Raw genomic sequence first — 18,048 nt, 5'->3', positions numbered from 1 at the left:
AGTTTGAACCTTTTATTTACCTGGCAGTAGTGGCGCTCGCTGTATTGCAGTAGTTCGAGTAACGAAGATTTTTGTAAGTGATATGTGAAAGGTATAGGTTAATGTTAGTCAGGGCCATTCTTTTTTAGGGATTTTTGAAAGTCAGATTGCGTTGCGCTAAAAATACTGTGTGTCAGTTTAAGCACAGTCATGTATAATTGTTCTAAGTAAGGGGACGTTTCACTTTTTTTATTCTTTCGCGCCGCGATATTTTTTCCAAATATTGCCCTAGGGTAACCGTCCATTACATACCAGTTTGCATGCGGCCTCAATTACCTCACTTGACACTTCCTTCATTCCAGTAGGCCTTATGTGCATTATTGTGTACTTCTCTTGTAATTGTGCTACTATTTTCGTTTAACTGATTCGTCTTCGTAGACACGTATTCACTTCGGCGTTACGTATACTGAAAGTGGAACAATCCAGAGAAGATTATTGTCGCTCCCGAGCAAGGATGACTCTCACAACTATGCAGCGTCCCACATTACAAAAATAAGATGAAAATATAATATTTGTTTTTAGTCAACGGCCTTCTGAATGGAGGCTAACTGTCACCAATTCCTCTCTTCATCAAAGTTCTTAACCTTGGAGTGACAATTGCACTCTCGTTCTAAATTATCTGTTGGATATATTTCAGTCTGTCTTCCTCTACAGCTCCCCCCTCCCCCCCTCCCATAGACTATGGAAGTTATTCCCTGATGTCTTAGCAGTTCTCCAATAACGCAGTCATTTCTTGTTGTCAGTTTCCTCCGTATGTTACTTTCTTCGACGATTACTCCTCTTTCCGTATAAAGCAACTTAATTTTCAATAATGCTTCGATTCTCTTCTCTTCTTGCTTATCCACATTCCATGTTTCACTACCGTACAATGCTGTGTTCCAAACCCACATTCTAAGGTACACAGGGTGTAAATTTTAAGTTCACAAACCAGAATAACTCGAAAAATAAGCTTCACACGAAAAAATGTGTAGAACACGAGGTTGATTATTCTGGAAGGTGCTAAAATTAGCACTTCACCCAAGCCTCCTGAGGATGGGACTGGAGGCAACTTTAAAATTTCAAGTGGGAACCCCCATTTTTTTAATTGCAGAATCAGATTCAACGTAAAAAACTACGTACATTTTGTCTTAAACATTTGTTTTGATTCTTGGTAGTTGGTGCTGTAATTCAAGAAAAAAATCTATATGATTATTGTTGTTATTCTGTATTCAGTAAGACGTTAAAATGGTTCAAATGGCTCTGAGCACTATGCGACTTAACTTCTGAGGTCATCAGTCGCCTAGAACTTAGAACTAATTAAACCTAACTAACCTAAGGACATCACATACATCCATTCCCGAGGCAGGATTCGAACCTGCGACCGTAGCGGTCGCTCGGCTCCAGACTGTAGCGCCCAGAACCGCACGGCCACTCCGGCCGGCTCAGTAAGATGTACTTCATCACAATCAAAGGCAAGAGCTTCCTATTATCACTTATGAGTGTCAAAGTTTTTTAGCAATGACAGAAATATGTTTTATGTAAGGTCAACCAACTATTGAAGCGATTTTTGATATGTTTTTGTTTTACATTCTTTTCTTAAGTTTATTTCTTTTGTTAGGAAAATGCGTTTTCTAGCGCTATATAATAAACCTGTATTGGTTTTTTGTTTTGTTCTTACAGCGTCCCTCTGTTTCACGGTACAAATAAACAGTTTCTGAATAAGGCTACGAAGTCTTTCGCGACGTATAGTATTTCTTGAATAAAATATTCTCGGTGTACATGTCGCGTCAATTCAGGATAAAACTCCAAGCTTTCGACCACTACCTCCATGGTCGTCGTCGGGGCTAAGACTGACCGTCGTAAACTAGCGAGGCTCCAATTTTTATATGCAAAGGACGGCTTCTGATTGGCTGGAGTACGTCATAGCAACGGTGATATGGCGCGTAGTGGTGCCCTCTACTTCCATAGATGTAGTTTCTATCCAGTACTGCTTGCAGCGCCATCCCTTGAATCAGGAGGTAAAGTGCGGGAAGTTATAATCTGCAATTTTTCTTTATCCAGTGCACTCTTCCAGGTGTTGCTAAGTGCATAGCCGTTGTCTCTGTTAAAGTTATTATCGCTAAGTCTAATTTCGACCGCTTCCTGGATCACATGTGCAATAAGTTACGCAGCCCTTTATGCAGCTTCATTCAGTTTCTAGAGGGTTCAACGCTTCCATTTTCTATAGGAGTCTGGTAAGCCACTGACTGCATACGCAAACAAAGCGAACGAAATGAGGTAACGCCTGAAACGTATGCAACACATGTAACGTGCAGGTGACGCGGTTGCGATCTTACCTGACCAAAGCTACTAGGAAGACTACTGTAGGCTACACTTACTTACGAATAGTCTACAGTATGAGCCATGGTAAAAGAACTGCTGTTTTGTAGCACATTGTTTGAAGGAGTCGCCCTCCGTTTCTGGCGGTGGCGCCACTGTGGCAATTTGGATCAAACTTTAAGTCAGAAAATGAGAGTCTTGCCACTCCGCAAGTAAGAGAACTCAGCTAGTGGTCGCCCGGTCGGGGCTGAGTTCCTGCATCTGAGTCTGCGCGTTAGGCCGCCAGTCTGCTCGAGTTGCTCGATCCAACCGTCATTGGCGGTTGGATCGGTAGGTTGGTCGGTCGTGCACTGAGACACGAGATGACTTGTCCGCCTTCAGCGTCGGCGCATGTGAGGTCCCCACGTGAGTCCAGTGGGTCGCGCCGTATAGAAAGGGGTAGTGATTTCGCGGTTGACACGAGAGCAACAGGAATGAAACCACGACATCGGGCTGGCCGGGGCGAGCTGCGACGCCGTGAGACGGGAGATCGGCGCGCGTTCCTGCGTCCGTTGAAGTGGCTGGCAGCGGACGGTTCGGGAGAGCGTTGGGGGTGGTGCGCCACGTCTTAGCCAGAAATCGCAGTTTATTAAAAGTGATTGGTGATACGTTGTTTGATTTACTTGTTAAATTCTACTTGTTTTCTTGGTGAGGTCACCAGCCGCTTTGTTTTGGGGTCGTCCCACCATTCTTCTCCGTTTGCCCACCCGCGGTAAGGTGGTTATTTGTGAATTGGGTGGTCCGTTTTTCCCTTGTGGAGTTGGGTAAGGTTAGAGCAATCAGTGGCTCGGGTTGTTCAGTAGTTCCCCTGTCAATCTGCCATACGTTAATAGTTGCCACTGTCATGTTTGTCGGTTCGGTGTTAACGAATTTATAGAATTAGGGTGTAAAGGCCGAATTCCTGAAATATGTTTTTATCTTGCCTATCATCTTGCGAGGCAGTATATGTGTAATGTAGAGCATGTTGTACAAATGAATTTCAGGGGTTTTGTTTAAATAATCATTTTTATAAAATTGCCACCCTTCTACCATAAGAGTCCTTTTAAAAACAAATTGCACTTTCGGTGGCAAATAATTTCTTAGTGTGAGTGTTTGTACCATTTCCATCCCTCTTACAGGGTGCATAGTTAATGTGTTTGTGTGAGTTGTTAAAATTTTGTCAAGCGAGTTCTTCTGATCTTGAAAGGGTTAAGCTGAAGGGTGTGAGTGAGTCGAGTGGATGCTGTCCAGTTGTCGACATTGTCATAAGAGCGGCGGCGACGCGCCCACAGGGGCCTGAAGGAGCTGCAGGGTTAGAGATTCCGTTACTTTACAGAAACTTAATGAAAACACTTTCTGACGGGCTACCAGCGAGGCGTAGGAAGCGTAGGAATGACTTGTGTGCCCAGGCAGTCTTGGCGGGCAAATTCCCGCGCTTCCTGCAAAATCATAACTGTGATTGGCTTGTCCAGGGAATAGCTCCGTTGCGTAGCAAAATCGGCACAGAAATTGGCGCCAAGTATCTCCACTGGTGGAATAGTACTGCATCGGCAGTAGAGGGGAATTTTCCGCCGGTTTTAGAGTTGCTGATTGGAACGTTTAACCACGACCACTGTCGTGGGGGCGGGAATGTTCTGTGTTCTGCTTGTACGGGTGCTCTTGAGAGGGTCGGCTCTCGGCTTTTGGTCGGAATAGGTTACAAGACTGAGCTCTCGCTGCTCTGGACAGCCTGCCTTCCGTTGCCTGTCTAATATACTTTAATTTAATTGTAACTGTTTGACGAAGTTGCTGAAGTTTCGACTTCAATGTAACTTTACGAGTACAGATGGCAATTGAGCGTTCTGCATACAAACGGCCTATGTTGTCCGTCTTGAGCAGTTTTGGCTAAAGTTGACTGTGTCGGAGTTACTGTGTGACTTCGCTTGTTAAAATCACTCACTGTACCGTCAGTGATTGTGTAGCGAGCCTTCTTTGTCTCCCTCAGAGGCGTGTTTGTGCTGCTAGGAAGTCTTTAGTCTGGAACAACCAAACCAGGTGAATTTGTTTTGGGCTATACTCACGACATTATCATCACCACGACGGGACGTCGAAGCAACCAGCCATCGCCTCCGGTACGCCAGATCGTGTCCTTGCAGTTGAGAAGACAGCTTGGTGATGTACGTCCGCAGCACCGGCAGATTAGGGAATTTTGCTAGGTGATAATCAGAGCTCAGCAGAGCGCGCCTGTTCGACTTTTCTAACTTTGTTCTGCCTTGGGTGTTCACTGTCTGAGTTATCACTACTGTAGAAGCAATTAATGTTGGGAGCCGGCCCGAGTGGCCGAGCGGTTCTAGGCGCTTCAGTGTGGAACCGCGCGACCGCTACGGTCGCAGGTTCGAATCCTGCCTCGGGCATGGATGTGTGTGATGTCCTTAGGTTAGTTACGTTTAAGTAGTTGTAAGTTCACTCAGTCCGATGACCTCAGATGTTTAGTCCCATAGTGATCAGAGCCATTTGAACCAATTAATGTTGGGTTGGCTGGATGTTTCTCTTAAGATTTGAGTTGCAAGGAATTGGCTCCACATACCACTTGGTCATAAATGTCACAATCTAGTTTATGGACAACTTCACCTTCACAGCATTTATTTGAGTGTCAAATTTGATGTATTGTAAATGTTTCATGTGTTTTGTTTACTACTTTACGTTTAGTCATAATCAATCAAATTGTTATTTTGGACAGAAATTTAATTCTGTTAATCGGTAGAGCAACCCTTTCGTTTCTCACTACGTTCATGAAACTTTCCTTAATTTCTATGCAATTAAATTATTGCAGGTGTTAAACTCTTTTCTACTCCACTTGCAGTTCGCGTTTCTTCTTAATCCATGTGCAACAGCAAAAGTCGGAGTTAAAAAAGGGGAGCTTAGAGCATCATTTGCATATGAAGATTCGAGAAGAATTTAGTGTAAAATGCACTGCTAGCCGCGGCACCTCGCAATTTCATTTTCATCAGTTACTCCCTGGCAACTACTTCCACGCTCACCTAGTGTAATGTGTTAATGTTCTCCATGAATCGCTAGTAAATAAAGTAAATTCTTTAAGAAAAGATTTTGAAAGTAAATTAACGGTTCACAGTACTTTCCGTAGTCTTACAACTCTGACTGTAAACTAATGCCAACTGATTGCTCCACAGACAGATGAAGTATGGGCCCTATTTGAATGGAATCGTCTTAGGCAAAGAGACGCGAGTGATGCTGTGAATGCGCAGCTACCAGTCGAATATGCCACAGAGGCGCTTAACCTTTACGTGTTTATTCTTGTTTTACTATCAGACTGGGAATACGGTAGAATACTCCAAGCGAAATTCCTGTTTTAACCACAAACCCGTAGCTGTGATAGATGGCCGGCCGAAGTGGCCGAGCGGTTCTAGGCACTACAGTCTGGAACCGCGCGACCGCTATGGTCGCAGGTTGGAATCCTGCCTCGAGCATGGATGTGTGTGATGTCTAAGGTGTCTGGTCAGAGGGGTGTTCTGAACACAATTTCGACACAAAGCAGCTCAATAGGCTGGAAGGGGTAGGCTAGCAATAGAACAGTGCATCACCATTGACTAGACACTCATTTATTGAACACATAAGTCACGTATTACCCAAAAGGAACAATCAGTACAAATTACAAGATAATATTCTTTTCCTTTAAAACATTTAAACAGGCAAATAGCAATCATTTAACTGAAAGCCTTTTAAGAAAGCAAGACTAGAAATTTTGAATGATAAGTTGAAATTATATTTAAATAGGCTCTGACCGAGCACATATTTTAAAACGTAATACTTTCTTTAAGGAACCAGCGATCAAAATTAATTACATTATCCTCAACAACCATATTACATCCAAGACATTTAAGATTAAACAGTAGAACCGCACGACCGCTACGGTCGCAGGTTCGAATCCTGCCTCTGGCATGGTTGTGTGTGATGTCCTTAGGTTAGTTAGGTTTAAGTAGTTGTAAGTTCTAGGGGACTTATAACCACAACAGTTGAGTCCCATAGTGCTCAGAGCCATTTGAGCCATTAAACAGTAATATATAACATCAGAGAGCTCCAGTCCCAAGTTTTAAGCGGCACGTTTCAGATGGGCTGCACTGCAACAGTACAATACAAGTCCCTCAGAGGATCTCCCCACACAGGAAGTTATTGCCGAAATCGACAAAATATCAACATCATTCCACGTACAGACCTAAAACAAACTGAAAGCTCTCTTGAGTTTGGTACAGTTAATGCCCTTTCAACATAACATACATCACAAGTCTAGCCCTAGGACGGCACCGACACCCCGCAATTTAGCACGCGAAAAACTACAGCTATGCACTCATCACGTATCCTTACAAAATCCAAGAACAGAGAGCCGGCTCCCCAATAGCGGAACATTTAACCACGCGCAGCGTGCGGGTTTGCGGGATGCTGATCTCGCCCTTAACCTCAACACCAGTTGAAATACGAGTCAGATTACAATCTTGAACCACCATAGACATTCCTTCAGTTACTGCATAGAAAGCCAATGTGATCGGCAAACAGACCAGCATATGATAAAGCTTAAGCAATTTCCTTACTAGACAACCCTTATGAATAGTAGACGTAATTTTTTTTTTAAACGTGAGCACACCCACAATCAAAAAACAAACAACGCCAATCATAAGGACAGTAGCACGTAAGCAAGTAGCAATGGTAACTTCTGCTTAGATTTGCTACAAATCAGCGCGTGATTTAACACACCAGAGAACAGTCTTTACAACATAACCATCAATACAACAGCAGCAAATTACTCACACGTGTACTCCCCCACGATTTCGATTCGCAAAGCCATAGACTGGAGGACGTATCACTTAGACCAACATAATGGTGCTCCCTCAGTTACCGCAAATAACTGACTCCCTCAGTTGCACAGCAAAGAACCAGACCTAATGAAACCACCACAGTTTTCGCCTCTAAATTATCACAGTACAAGTGAGGCTCAATCACAAATGTAATTTTACATCACCAGTTCCCGTATAGTCAATACAAGCGCCTGATTTTCACCCGTTTATAACGGCAGACAGCAACATCGTACGGAAGAAAGCGTAGACACAAGCTCTTACCAATTCTCTTCTCCGAAAGAAGCCACCGCAACTCTCTGGAACCACTGGGACATCCAATGCAAAAATCGTTACTCCTTCACCCAAATTACAGGACGCCCGCTTCCCGCTGCCTGCTACGGCGCCTTCCGTTCAGAGCCAACTTGTATATCTCCGTGCGATAGGTCCGGTCCCACTCGCTGTGTCAACCCGACAACCGTCTCCCACCACGTGCCGGAGCACACCCCCCACAGGACCTCGCCTCGTTACTCCTCGCGTAGGCCCCAGAGGGCGCTGCTTACCGTCCTGACCGTGGCAGGAAAGATAAACCACCAGAGTGGCACTATCGATATGAGCCGCCACGGCTCAATGTCCTTAGATTAGATAGGTTTAAGTAGTTCTAACAAGGGAACCTCCCCATCGCACCCCCCTCAGATTTAGTTATAAGTTGGCACAGTGGATAGGCCATGAAAAACTGAACACAGATCAATCGAGAAAACAGGAAGAAGTGGTGTGGAACTATGAAAAAAAATAAGCAAAATATACAAACTGTGTAGTCCATGTGGTCCCGTGGTTAGCGTGAGCAGCTGCGGAACGAGAGGTTCTTGGTTCACGTCTTCTCTCCAGCGAAAAGTTTACTTTCTTTATTTTCGCAAAGTTACGATCTGTCCGTTCGTTCATTGACGTCTCTGTTCACTGTAATAAGTTTAGTGTCTGTGTTTTGCGACCGCACCGCAAAACCGTGCGATTAGTAGACGTAAGGACGTGCCTCTCCGACGGGAACCGAAAAGATTTGATCGGAAGGTCATACGTCAACCGATTCCTTCACTGGAAAACACGTTCTGATATATTCTATGCGACACTGGTGACGGCATGTGCGTCACATGACAGGAATATGTTGTCGACCCACCTAACTTGTACACTTGGCGAATGGGTAAAAAGATTCTTCTGCCTTGCCCGGTTTAGGTTTTCATGTGGAAGTGATAATCACTCCCAAAAAAGTGATGAAAACATAAGAGTTTGTCACATAAACTGCAACAAATGAATGCAACAGTTTCACAGTCGCACAGTTTTCTCTGTGCTCTCTCAAAACATATGTTTTTAACGTTTTCAAATTTTTCGGTGTGTAGACTGTCAAATCCTGCACATGTCTAAGCAAATCTGAACATGTCCTGGAATTTTGGAGAGCGAAGTTCATTATGTGTGAGTGCCTGAACTTTAATAATTGTCTGAAAACAAAACATTAAAATTTTGACTTGAGGGAAGACTTGAACCAAGGACCTCTCATTCCACATGTGCCCTCGATAACCACAGGACCATGACGATCTTGAGCTCAGACTATCCTTGATGTTGCCTATCTTGCGCATGGACCACTCAGTTTGTATATTTTGCTTATTTTTTTCATAGTTCCACACAACTTCTTCCTGTTTTCTCGAGTGATCTGTGTTCAGTTTTTCAAGGCCTATCCACTGTGCCAACTTATAACTAAATCTGAGGGGGGGGGGGGGTGCGATGGGGAGGTTCCCTTGTAAGTTCTAGGGGACTGATGACCTCAGTAGTTAAGTCCCATAGCGCTGAGAGCCATTTGAACCATTTGTGATAGATGATCGGAAACTTTTGACCGGTAGTGTATTTCTGCCCCGTTTGTTTGCAAGTGTCGCCAGCCGGTTGTCACGCTGTTACAGGCGCTGTTTCCGCCTCGTTGATGGCGGCAGGTGTCTGTGACGTAACGCGGGTCTGGTCTCCGTGTTGTCTGCCGGAGCCCAGAGGCAGCGCCGGTTGGACCGACCGAAGCGAGCAGAGCCACAGCCGGCAACACCGCCTGCACGTCGAGTGCCGGCTCTTACGTAACGCAGACAAGCCGAGGCGGGCCGCGTCTGCTCGTCTCCAGCCGGCGCGCAGTCTCTCGAAGGCGGTCTCCCACACGGCTCCGTCCGACCAACTCCCAAGTACGCACAGTCTATACCGGTTGACACAAACGTGCCCTTAAGCGCTAGGATTTCACCCGCAACAAGTCCCGCCCATTCACCCCCCTCCACGCCTATCCATAGTGTATGGCCCTCCCCTAAACGGCCGCCAGTTCCGCAAACTGGAAGCTACATCAAAGTTGTTATCGTCACAGTCCAACACATGTTACACTGTAATTAGATTCAGTAACGATAACAAATTTAAGTTTTTCTGGACAGTAATATGAGTGTACATTATTAAAGAAATAAAAATATTTATAGTCAATTGAAAGCATCGCCAGCACTAGAAAACAAAAAAATAACGTGACGTTATTTAAGGGCAATAAGGACAAATTTTCATTAACTAATTCACTTATTATAATACGTTTACTTGAGGGAAACAGCAGAGCAAACATACAATGCGGAAACAATGGTCCTGAATCTATGTCGGTGGTAAAGCCACGAATGCAGTCGAATAACTCTGTTGTCTAAAATCAACGCTATATAGAAATAACTGAAAGTCGTTTTGTTTATGTAGGCCCTCATAGTAGCTCACGAAATGAAAGAATGTCATAAAGTAGAAATGCTTAATGAAAGCACTAAGATGTTTGCTTATATGACATATTTCGTTAGTATTATGCATGGGTAATGGATGAATTTTAACTTGTAAATTCTTCAAATGCCATACCTACGCATTATGAACGAGGTTATAAAGAATTGGGGCTGTTTCTGTGTAATTAGTGTCCTATATGCTGTTGGAAACATCTCAGGAAAATAATCTGTCGTTATTCTTTGTCCTGTCTGTTTTTAACCAAAAGATTTATTAATATCATAAATGTCATTCACACCATTTTTTAAAAATAATAATGATGATGTATATGTTAGTCACAGAGCAGTTATGGAGGAAATAAATGCTGTAGTGTTTCACATATTTCCTTCATGCTGTGCTAGTTCTTCTTCCACCCCTAAAACTTTTCTGCAAAACTATTCAGTGAATAACACGCAAAAACAGCTTTGATCGATCTAGCAAGAACAAAGTAATTTTGATGCCCTCTGGTAGTGAACAATGGTGCTTGTTTCACACATACTGTCTGAGTTCTGAAACTTAGGTGTCAAGTATACTGTGGCTCCTCTTTCCCCAAGCAAATTGTTCTTTGAGGGTAGGTTTTTCCTGTTTTAGCTTAGGTGCTTTTTCTCACATAGAACTATGTTTCTTCATAGAGTATTCATCTGAATACTGAGTTCTCGTATTTAAACAGTTCAGTACTACGTTGTTTTCTCTTATGTTTGTTGTGGAAGTACCTGGCACAGCTGAGGCCAATTGCGCACGTTTTTTGTAACGTGTCTTTTAACTATCTGGCAAAATTTAAGACCTTCCACTTAAAGTTCAACAGGCAAACGATACTAGTGTCATAATAAACCCCACGAGAGAGAAAGCAACAGAAGAGGTAGTAAAAGATGTTTTCTGGTATGAAGTGGGTCTCACAAAACCGGCTCTCCCTAAATTTTGAAAAAGAAAAAAAAATTATATTCAGTTCTGTACAACAAGTAGAGTCATACCAGTAACTGAGATCGCACATGAGCAGGAGCCAGTAAACAGAGCTGAATGCTCCAAATTTTTGGGTGTAGATACTGATGAAAACTTGAACTGGAAGAAGCTCATTACTGAGCTTCTCAAACAATTAAGTTCAGATGTATTTGTCCTTAGCGCAATTACTAATCTTGGAAACAAATGATTCAATCTCCTGACATATTTCGCATATTTTCGCTCACTTATCGCTTACGGAATAATTTTCTGGGCTAACTCATCACTTACAAAGAAAGTACTGAATGCGCAAAAGTGAGCGGCAAGATTAATGTACAGGTTCACCCACGGGAGTCAAGTAGGTGCCTCTTCAAGGACCTAGCCATTTTAACTGTGCCGTCACAACACGCATATTCGGGAATGAAATTCGGCACAGATAGTTCATCAGAATTTGAGAACAATCTACGTACGTACAACACTTGGGGGAAAAATGACATTTATTACCCATTATTAAAGCTGCCAGTGTCTCAGGAAGGAGTTCAATATGCGGCAACAAAAGTATTTGATCATAAGGCCAGTAACATTTTATGTCTGACCGGTAGTAAAGTAGGTTTTAAGGGGCTCCGGAAAGGCTCAAAATCATGAAAAGTTCAATTTTTACTTTTTTGCGTTTTCTGAATCTCTAGACTATTACCTTTTAATAGATATATAATTTATTCAATTCCGAAGACTGCAACTATTTTTAAATTTTTTTTTAAATGTGTTCTACATGGGCGTGTCCCACTGTGGCGCTGTTAAACTGCTGTCAAATGGTGTTATTATTAACGTCCGTGTTCATCAGGTACATTTTAGTGATGTGAGATAAAGTATGTGTTGTGGCTAACCTGTGATGGTTCAATATATATCGCTGGTGTGATTGTCGATTGTTTCATGTTTACTTACTCTGTCGTTATCTCGAAAATACTCGTAATTAATTCTGTTTCTTGAGTCTCTGTTTTGTTGAAGTATAATAATGAGTAAAAGTAAAGTTATTAGAAATCCTCTGAAGGCTTTTAAGAAAAGGAGAAATGTTGGAAAGCCAAAGGTATGTGTTATTACCGTAAACAATAAAGACGATAACCAAGTGAGTGAACCTAACCTCTCAAGTACACCTGCCCATAGCAGTCAAAGTGGGAAAGAAAATACTTCACAGAAGAAGCTTGGTTCAATGAGTGAAAACTATGAATGTTTTATGGGCGAATCGGATGTGAATGAAATATTTGATATGTCGGTTCTCAAAGGAATTTTTTCAAACTGTGTAAGATGTATTCATTGTAGTGAAGTTGGTCTGGAACTCTCCATAATAAAGCACGTAGGACTTGCTAGTGAAATACAACTGAAGTGTGATAAGTGTTCATACATGACCACCTTTTGGAACAGTGTTGCAGTAACTGCAACTGAAGAAAATGGTAGCAAAATCTACGAACACAACAACGAGCGATGCTTGCTTTAGACAAGGAACGCCTTCGGGCTGCAGACAGGGCTGTAAAGAGTCTAGAAATACAAGCAAGAGTAAACAGGAGGAGGAACAAGAGGAAGCTGGAGGAGGAGTTTGCAGAGGATGAAGATAATCCATCCTATGGATCTGGAATGCACTAAAAAGTTAATCCAATCTTTGTCGCTCGATTCCCAAAACTTTTATTTTCTCAGACTAATTACATGTTTTCTAAGGGTCTTCCAAACATATTTGTTTCAAACTTTCAGTAAATGTTACACAGTACCTTCTGCATAATTTAACACAGCCTTTTTCCAAAAAACTGTATATTTTTGAATACATAAATAAAAAATTGCAAAAAAATGTTGTGAATTTTCATTACAATTGAAAAAAAAAATCATCTTTAATAACTGAACTAAAATTTTGTAAAATCCCTGTGTTAAGTTGTAGCCCATATTCCAATAAATAATCTGTAAGAAGTTCAACTTCCTACCTCAAATACTTTGTGAGGAAAGATGTAATTTATAAGCGTTATTTTAACATTGCAAGTATAGGGCGTTCCGGAGCCCCTTAAGTATATTTTAAAATAATTTCATCATTTCTTCAGGACAACTCTTATTCCATGGACAAATTTCTACTTAAAAACTGTAGCCAATAAAAATAAATAAAAAATAAGAAAATAAAAATAAAAAGTTGTTTTTAAGTGTAGATGCATGAATAGAACTGAAATAATGTGTTCATTGACGTTATAAATATATATGTATATATATCATCACAATAGAAGAATCGTTCAAATGATCTGCGCAACATATAACTAACTAATTAAACACAGATAGAGGTAATGCAAGAGTAACTCTAATAATGAATAATGAATTAGAAGATAGGAATTCCGGTGAGGTATTATGAACAGCGTATCACAAGCCTTAGCGCAGTAAAGAAAGACAAGAAGCCAACACCCACCATAGTAGTATAAGTTCATAGGCAAACACATTTCGCAGAAATTAAAAGCCCTGAAAAAATATATGATGAGGTAAAACAAATCACGCAGATATTCAGAAAGAAACAGAAATTTAATTCTGTTGGGGGACCAGAATTCCATAATATTAAAAAGAAGAGAACAAAAAACAAAAGGAACATAGCGACTGTCGGGGTGAATTGAAGGGGGAACTGCCAGGTAGGGTGCACGCGGCATGATTTAATAGTTCCTTACTCTTGGCATAAGAATCTTAAAAGGAGGTTGCGTTTGCGAAAGAGACGTAGGGGCACCGGAAGAGTTCAAAAATGGTTCAAATGGCTCTGAGCGCTATGGGACTTAACATCTGAGGTCATCAGTCCCCTAGAACAGAACTACTTAAACCTAACTAAGCTAAGGACATCACACACATCCATGCCCTAGACAGGATTCGAACCTACCACCGTAGCGGTCGCGCGGTTCCAGACTGAAGCGCCTAGAACCGCTCGGTCACAGCAGCCGGCCTGGAACGTTTCACATTGATTACAAAGTGATAAAACAAACATTTGGAAATCAGATTTTATACTGAAAACTAATTTAAGGGACACACGTTGACTCTGACCACAATCTGTTGCTTGTGAACTGCAGATTAAAAGTGAGGAAATTGCAAATTTGCTCTCTCTTTCAGAATTCTGATTTGAGTGACATTCCGCTAGTGTTCACTGCGTTTCGTAGATCTTTCAGCCACCAGCTGGTGGTTTCTGTAAGGAGAACACTGCCATGACAACCAGACTGCATTATGGGTTTGCTTAAGTCTTGGATACCTCTCTCAGCGGCTCATCCATCTTGCCCATAAGGAAAGAGGAGGGGAAAAGGTTGTGCCATTTTAAAGAAGATGAGTTGCGCACCTCAGAAAGGGCAAAAATATGGAAAATTCATCAAAAATCAGATCTGGGCAAGTGGTACGATGGGTTCGACTAATGGTGCACAGTATCTGACATTCTGTCACCACGAAAATATCAATATCAGCACTGCTGTAGCTGAACTAAAAGTACACTTAATGTTACTAGAACCTCTGTGTCGCAAACGGAAACAGTCATTTCAAACACTTCTATAAGAAAGATGCAGTCTGCGTCCATGCCATGTTATTACAAAAGCTGTTAATTCGTTGTGATTACTGCTTTTTTTGTATCATAAAATAAAATTAGTAATATTTTGCCCAGATGAATCTAACGATTAGGTGGGTAGATCACGAAACTAATGGGAAGGTACTGAATAGAATTGGGGAGAAGAGAAATTTGTGGTACAACCTGACTAGAAGAAAGGATCGGTTGGCAGGACACATTCTGAGGCATCAAGGGATCACCAATTTAGTACTGGAGGGAAGAGTGGGGGGGGGGGGGGGGGGTAAAAATCGTAGAGGGAAACCAATAGATGAATAAAGTAAGCAGATTCAGAAGGATGTAGGTTGCAGTAGTTACTCGGAGCTGAAGAAGCTTGCACAGGATACAGAAGCACGAAGAGCCGCATTAAACCAGTCTCTGGACTGAGGACAACAACAACAAGTCTGGAAGGTAGGAGACGAGGTGCTGGCAGAAGTGAAGCTGTGAGGGTGGGTCGTGGGTCGTGCTTGGGTAGCTCAGATGGTAGAGCACTTGCCCGCGAAAGTCAAAGGTCCCGAGTTCGAGTCTCGGTCCGGCACACAGTTTTAATCTGCCAGGAAGTTTCAACAACCCTTCTAGATTGCTTTACTGTGCCTACACTGCTTGTATTCTTACATTTCGGCTTTGGATAGAAGACCGCAATAACAACAACAACAATTCATTTAATAAAACAATTTATTTAATAAAATTTGTTTAATAACAGTAAAGTAAGAAGCTGTGTCTGATTAGCGTTCCTCTTAACATCAAATACTCTATGTTCCCCTGTGGCAGATGTCAGTTAAGCTGAAATGTGACACGCACTACCGTGATAGTTTTTGTCCCATTAAATTACGATTGAAAGAATTTGTTACTACTTTTTCCACCGCTCAGAGAATTCACTTCTTTCGTAATAACAGGTGATGGAAAAGGAGAAGGTGAATCTCAACGACAGTAAAGCAGGGGTAATGGAACCTTCTTGAAATGAATCAAGTGATTCCTAGGGAATTACATTAGACAGTAAGAGCAGGAGATATGTTTTGCTATTTCGGGAGCAAAAAACTGGCTATAGCCGAATTAGAGGGAGTATGAAATGCGGCCTTGCAATAATAAGAAACTATTTTCTTAAGAATAAAAGTACATTGCCATCTAATACAAATTTAAGCGTTAGGAAGTCTTTTCCCAGCGTTCGTTGTACGGATGTGGAACTGGAACGAAAACCAGGTCGGACAAGAAGAGAATGCAGGGTTTCGAAAAATGTTGCTAAAGGAGAATGCTGAAGATTAGGTAGTTAGATCGAGTAACTAATGAAAAGGTACGCAGCTGAACTGGAAAGGAATGAAGTTTGTAGTACAAATTTACAAAAAGAAGGGACATGTTGGTAGGGCACATCCTGACGAGTCAGAAAATAGTTAATTTGTTAATGAAGAGATGTTTGGGAGTTATAAATTGTAGTTTGACGCAAATGTGGGTTGCAAAAAGGGAGTTCAAGCGAATGTAGTTTGCTGTAGTGATGCAGAGATGAAAAAGCTTTTACAGGCTGAACTAGTATCGAACTGAAGACCACAAGGACGAAGAGCTATAGTCGAATTAAGTTTGTGGAAGGTGGGGAAAATTTGATAGTAAAAATGAAAATTGTCTAAATTTGGTGTTCGATCGTATCGAAACGCGAGGTACGGTAAAGTCATACGTATGTGGGAGGAGGCATCTTGTGCGTATCGTGTTTGTCAAACTGCGAGGGAAACAGATAACGTTGTTCCAATATTTGAGTCGGATACGGCGTCCTTTTAGTGCAGTAATCTTGCCTTCCTCAAAGGGGCCCTATAGGCGGGGCTCTTCCTGTCTCGCAGATGTGACGGAACGCAGCAACGTGGTCCACCGTTTCATTGCGTAGTTGTAGTTGTGGCCTGCACTCCGAACCCTCGATTGATGTCGCTTTGTGCGCTGGTCTGATCTCCGTAAAACTCTTTGTCTCTCCATAATTCCGTTTTCAGACCTTCCCCTCTGTCTATAATTTCTACTCGCCACATTAAGCGCTTTTACCAAATTAATTATGCTTTTGATGCCACAGGATGTGTCCTACCAGCAGAGATGTATCTCGGGGGCAGATTACTGTAGTAGTCGATACCAGTGTTTATAAAAAGTTCGATACTAATTTCTATCTGAATTATACGATAAATTTGATCACATAAAGTAGAGTCGTAAAAATACCGAAGGCTACCGTAGGTTGTCGCTAGTAAGAGCAGCTACGGTAGTTTTCCTGGTAGCTTTGGTAAGTTAAGATAGTAACCGCATTACCTGTGCCATATGTGTTGCATACCAATTGGGCGTTACCTCATTTCGATGGCTTTGTCTGCATATGGGACCGGAAGATGTGAACTGTCAAGAAAATGTCTGTAGATCCCACTATGTGTTCAAAAGTATCTGGACATCCCCCCAAAAACTTACGTTTTTCACATCAGGTGCATTGTGCTGCCACCTACTGCCAGGTACTCCATATCAGCGACCCCAGTTGTCATTAGACGTCGTGAGACACCAGAAGGGGCGCTCCGCGAAACTCACGGACTTCGAACTTGGTCAGGTGATTGGGTGTCACTTGTGTCATGCTCCTGTACGCGAGATTTTCACACTCCTAAAACTCCTTAGGTCCACTGTTTCCGATGTGGTAGTGAAGTGGAAACGTGAAGGGACACGCACAGCGCAAAAGCGTACAGGCCGACCTCGTCTGTTGACTGACAGAGACCGCCGGCAGTTGAAGAGGGTCGTAATGTGTAATAGGCAGACGTCTATCCAGACCATCACACAGGAAATTCAAACTGCATCAGGATCCACTGCAAGTTCTATGACAATTACGTGGGATGTGAGAAAATTTGGATTTCATGGTCGAGCGGCTGCTCATAAGCCACACACCACGCCGGTAAACGCCAAACGACGCCTCGCTTGATGTAAGGAACGTAAACATTGGACGATTGAGCAGTGGAAAGACGTTGTATGGAGTGATGAATCACGGTACACAATGTGGCGATCCGACGGCAGGGTGTGGGTATGGCGAATGCCCGGTGAACGTCATTTTCCAGCGTGTGTAGTGCCAACAGCAAAATTCAGAGGCGGTGGTGTTATGGTGTAGTCATGTTTTTCATGGAGGGGGCTTGCACTCCTTGTTATTTTGCGTGGCACTATCACAGCACAGGCCTACGCTGATCTTTCAAGCACCTCCTTGTTTTCCACTATTGAAGAGCAGTTCCGGGATGATGACTGCATCTTTCAACACGATCGAGCACCTGTTCATAATGCACGGCCTGTGGCGAGGTTGTTACACGACAATAACATCCCTGTAACGGACTGACCTCCACGGAGTCGCGGTGGTCTAGCGATTCTAGGCGCTCAGTCCGGAACCGCGCGACTGCTACGGTCGCAGGTTCGAATCCTGCCTCGGGCATGGATGTGTGTGATGTCCTCAGGTTAGTTAGGTTTAATTAGTTCTAAGTTCTAGGGGCCTGATGACCACACATGTTTAGTCCCATAGTGCTCAGAGCCATTCCACGGAGTTCTTACATGGATCCTATAGAA

At 42.6% G+C, this 18,048-nt stretch overlaps 1 non-coding gene across 1 annotated transcript; it reads left to right on the top strand.

Annotated features, from left to right (window-relative positions):
* The first annotated feature begins 421 nt into the window (after positions 1–421).
* Positions 422–528, top strand: LOC126425540 (U6 spliceosomal RNA). The gene has a single exon (XR_007576375.1). It is a non-coding gene; the product is annotated as a U6 spliceosomal RNA (small nuclear RNA).
* The last annotated feature ends 17,520 nt before the right edge of the window (positions 529–18,048 follow it).

Source organism: Schistocerca serialis, chromosome 10 (assembly GCF_023864345.2).
Source record: "Schistocerca serialis cubense isolate TAMUIC-IGC-003099 chromosome 10, iqSchSeri2.2, whole genome shotgun sequence".
NCBI lineage: Eukaryota > Metazoa > Arthropoda > Insecta > Orthoptera > Acrididae > Schistocerca > Schistocerca serialis.
Note: the sequence above shows the minus strand (reverse complement) of the source record. Positions and strands in the feature narration are given on the sequence as shown.